The sequence below is a fragment of the Tasmannia lanceolata genome, unplaced genomic scaffold, assembly GCF_043159265.1.
Source record: "Tasmannia lanceolata isolate RefF3 unplaced genomic scaffold, GAP_Taslan_0.1 ptg000140c, whole genome shotgun sequence".
NCBI lineage: Eukaryota > Viridiplantae > Streptophyta > Magnoliopsida > Canellales > Winteraceae > Tasmannia > Tasmannia lanceolata.
The window spans coordinates 120,001-125,000 of NW_027518816.1; positions in this window are offsets into that span (position 1 = coordinate 120,001).

The window sequence follows — 5,000 nt, forward strand, 5'->3', positions numbered from 1 at the left end:
AGGCTAGGCATATAGAGAGGAATCGCATTTTTGCCCGGATAGGCACCGGAATGCTTGGCCTTGGCTTGCCATAGCAGGGCATCGCTGGGTTGGGCTCCCTTGGCCTTCCGGGCGCCTTGGACGCTGTCTTGGGAAGACCATGGGCACAAGGCCATGGCATATAGTGAGGAATGGACCACGGTTGCCAAGGCTAGGCATATAGAGAGGAATGGACCACGGTTGCCAAGGTTGCGCAAGTTTTGGGCATTTTTTGCCCGGATATGCCCAAGTATGCCCCGATAGGCCCGTTACGCCCCGGTATGAACGCGTATGCCCGGATAGACTCGGTATGCCTTGGGATACATGCGTATGCCCCGATAGGCTTGGTACGCCCCGATATGCGCACGTGTGCCCCAGTAGGGCTCGGTATGCCCCGGTATGTACGCGTGTGCCCCGATAGGCCCGGTATGCCCCGATATGCACACGTGTGCCCCAATAGGGGTCGGTATGCCCCGGTAGGTACGCGTGTGCCCCGTAATGCACGTTTCGCTGATCTCCCCGCATGTCCCGCCCCTATATGTAATACTTACTTACTTACTTACTTTCTTTCTTGCTTGCTTGCAATGGTTGGGAGTGCCCGGCATGCCCCGCTGCAGAGACCAAGGGCGCAATGACTTGGCACCGCGGATGCCGGGACTCCGGCACTTCCCGTGGCACTGATGGTTGGTTCCAAAGACAAAAGGCCGTGCAAGGCCACCGCACCGCGGATGATTTTGCTCGTGCTGGCGCCTTTGTGTGGCCAAAGAACATGCGCGAATGCTCCTGTCGGAAGGGTTGGTGTCCTGGCCCCGTCGGGTGTCACGAATGCTCGGTTGCGAAGACCATGGGACCAAAGCCATGGCACGTCGGATGATGGCTCCAGCTGGCGCCCCGGCACTTTCTGTGGCATTGATGCTCGGTTTCAAAGACAAACGTGCGCAGGGCCAGGGGACCGCGGATGACTGCTCGTGCTGGCCTCGTTGGGCGGCATTGATGGTCGGTTGCAAAGAAAATGCGCGATTGCTCGTGTCGGGGACTGGCAAGCCAAGGCCAAGCGAGCCATGGCAACGCGGATGATGGCTCCAGCTGGCGCCCCGGCACTTTCTGTGGCATTGATGCTCGGTTTCAAAGACAAACGTGCGCAGGGCCAGGGGACCGCGGATGACTGCTCGTGCTGGCCCCGTTGGGCGGCATTGATGGTCGGTTGCAAAGAAAATGCGCGATTGCTCGTGTCGGGGCCTGGCAAGCCAAGGCCAAGCGAGCCATGGCAACGCGGATGATGGCTCCAGCTGGCGCCCCGGCACTTTCTGTGGCATTGATGCTCGGTTTCAAAGACAAACGTGCGCAGGGCCAGGGGACCGCGGATGACTGCTCGTGCTGGCCCCGTTGGGCGGCATTGATGGTGTGTTGCAGAGAGCATGTGCGATTGCAAGTGTCGGCCGGGTTTGGGTTCCCTTGGGCTTTCGGGCGCCTTGGACGCAGTCTTGCGAAGACCATGGGCACAAGGCCCCGTCCTGGCCCCTTGTTCGATTCGCTCTCGTCTTGCGCTTGCTTCCAAGGTCCTCCATGACCTTCCCCATGGCCTTGCTAGATCCCCCCCATGACGCATGACCTCTGTCCGTTGATTGGTTTTGAGTGCACACCATGCCCGGCTTGGCACCGTGTTGTCGCGTGAGTGGCATTTGGATCGTGCATGGTGGTGGGCTACCTGCCAATGCGCACAAGCCTTGCACACTAGCCTTGCGCACGAGCCTTGCACAAAAGCCTTGGACACAAGCCTTGCGCACAAGCCATGCATACAAGCCTTGCTCACAAGCCTTGGGCACTGGCCCATCGCACTAGCCTTGCACACAAGCCTTGCGAACTAGCCTTGGGCACGAGCCTTGCGCAGTAGCCTTGGGCACTAGCCTTGCACACAACCCTTGGGCACTAGCCTTGCGCACCAGCCTTGCCCACAAGCCTTGCACAGCAGCCTTGCACACTAGCCTTGCATACAAGCCTTGCACACTAGCCTTGCATACAAGCCTTGCACACTAGCCTTGCACCCAGGCCTTGCTCACTAGCCTTGGGCACTAGCCTTGCGCACTAGCCTTGGGCACTAGCCTTGCACACAGACCTTGGGCACGCAGGCCTTGCACGCTAGGCATGCTTGGGCAAGCAGCTCCCGCAACAAGTCGGCGGGTGTAGGCATGGTTGGGCGCAGATCCCGCATCGTCTCGTCGCGTCTGGGCGCAAACCCGTCGCGTCTCGTTGCGTCTTCAGAAGTCGTCGCTAACAGCACCTTTGGTTGCCACTGGTGGTTAGGCGGGTTGGTTGCGCAAACCCTATAGGAGGGTGGCATGCTGCGGGGCGCTGGAATGCGCAGGTTTAGGGCGTTTTTGCCCGGATAGGCACTGGAATGTGCTGGTTTTGGGCGTTTTTGCCTGGACAGGCTAAGGAATGGGCATGCTTTGGGCGTTTTTGCCCGGATAGGCACTGGAATGGGCTGGTTTTGGGCGTTTTTGCCTGGATAGGCTAAGGAATGGGGCATGCTTTGGGCGTTTTTGCCCGGGCAGGCACTGGAATGCCTGGCCTTGGCTGGGCATTGCTGGGTTGGGCTCCCTTGGCCTTTCAGGCGCCTTGGATGCTGTCTTGTGAAGACCATGGGCACAAGGCCATGGCATATAGTGAGGAATGGACCACGGTTGCCAAGGTTGCGCAAGTTTTGGGCATTTTTTGCCCGGATATGCCCAAGTATGCCCCGATAGGCCCGTTACGCCCCGGTATGAACGCGTATGCCCGGATAGACTCGGTATGCCTTGGGATACATGCGAATGCCCCGATAGGCTTGGTACGCCCCGATATGCGCACGTGTGCCCCAGTAGGGCTCGGTATGCCCCGGTATGTACGCGTGTGCCCTGATAGGCCCGGTATGCCCCGATATGCACACGTGTGCCCCAATAGGGGTCGGTATGCCCCGGTAGGTACGCGTGTGCCCCGTAGTGCACGTTTCGCAGAACTCCCCGCATGTCCCGCCCCTATATGTAATACTTACTTACTTACTTACTTTCTTTCTTGCTTGCTTGCAATGGTTGGGAGTGCCCGGCATGCCCCGCTGCAGAGACCAAGGGCGCAATGACTTGGCACCGCGGATGCCGGGACTCCGGCACTTCCCGTGGCACTGATGGTTGGTTCCAAAGACAAAAGGCCGTGCAAGGCCACCGCACCGCTGATGATTTTGCTCGTGCTGGCGCCGTTGTGTGGCCAAAGAACATGCGCGAATGCTCGTGTCGGAAGGGTTGGTGTCCTGGCCCCGTCGGGTGTCACGAATGCTCGGTTGCGAAGACCATGGGACCAAAGCCATGGCACGTCGGATGATGGCTCCAGCTGGCGCCCGGGCACTTTCTGTGGCATTGATGCTCGGTTTCAAAGACAAACGTGCGCAGGGCCAGGGGACCGCGGATGACTGCTCGTGCTGGCCTCGTTGGGCGGCATTGATGGTCGGTTGCAAAGAAAATGCGCGATTGCTCGTGTCGGGGACTGGCAAGCCAAGGCCAAGCGAGCCATGGCAACGCGGATGATGGCTCCAGCTGGCGCCCCGTCACTTTCTGTGGCATTGATGCTCGGTTTCAAAGACAAACGTGCGCAGGGCCAGGGGACCGCGGATGACTGCTCGTGCTGGCCTCGTTGGGCAGCATTGATGGTCGGTTGCAAAGAAAATGCGCGATTGCTCCTGTCGGGGACTGGCAAGCCAAGGCCAAGCGAGCCATGGCAACGCGGATGATGGCTCCAGCTGGCGCCCCGGCACTTTCTGTGGCATTGATGCTCGGTTTCAAAGACAAACGTGCGCAGGACCAGGGGACCGCGGATGACTGCTCGTGCTGGCCTCGTTGGGCGGCATTGATGGTCGGTTGCAAAGAAAATGCGCGATTGCTCGTGTCGGGGACTGGCAAGCCAAGGCCAAGCGAGCCATGGCAACGCGGATGATGGCTCCAGCTGGCGCCCCGGCACTTTCTGTGGCATTGATGCTCGGTTTCATAGACAAACGTGCGCAGGGCCAGGGGACTGCGGATGACTGCTCGTGCTGGCCCCGTTGGGCGGCATTGATGGTGTGTTGCAGAGAGCATGTGCGATTGCAAGTGTCGGCCGGGTTTGGGTTCCCTTGGGCTTTCGGGCGCCTTGGACGCAGTCTTGCGAAGACCATGGGCACAAGGCCCCGTCCTGGCCCCTTGTTCGATTCGCTCTCGTCTTGCGCTTGCTTCCAAGGTCCTCCATGACCTTCCCCATGGCCTTGCTAGATCCCCCCCATGACGCATGACCTCTGTCCGTTGATTGGTTTTGAGTGCACACCATGCCCGGCTTGGCACCGTGTTGTCGCTTGAGTGGCATTTGGATCGTGCATGGTGGTGGGCTACCTGCCAATGCGCACAAGCCTTGCACACTAGCCTTGCGCACGAGCCTTGCACAAAAGCCTTGGACACAAGCCTTGCGCACAAGCCATGCACACAAGCCTTGCACACAAGCCATGCATACAAGCCTTGCTCACAAGCCTTGGGCACTGGCCCATCGCACTAGCCTTGCACACAAGCCTTGCGCACTAGCCTTGGGCACGAGCCTTGCGCACTACCCTTGGGCACTAGCCTTGCACACAACCCTTGGGCACTAGCCTTGCGCACCAGCCTTGCCCACAAGCCTTGCACACCAGCCTTGCACACTAGCCTTGCATACAAGCCTTGCACACTAGCCTTGCACACAGGCCTTGCTCACTAGCCTTGGGCACTAGCCTTGCGCACTAGCCTTGGGCACTAGCCTTGCACACAGACCTTGGGCACTAGCCTTGCGCACTAGCCTTGCCCACGAGCCTTGCACACTAGCCTTGCACGCAGGCCTCGCAAGCTAGGCATGCTTGGGCGAGCAGCTCCCGCAGCAAGTCGGCGGGTGTAGGCATGGCTGGGCGCAGATCCCGCATCGTCCCGTCGCGTCTGGGCGCAAACCCGTCGCGT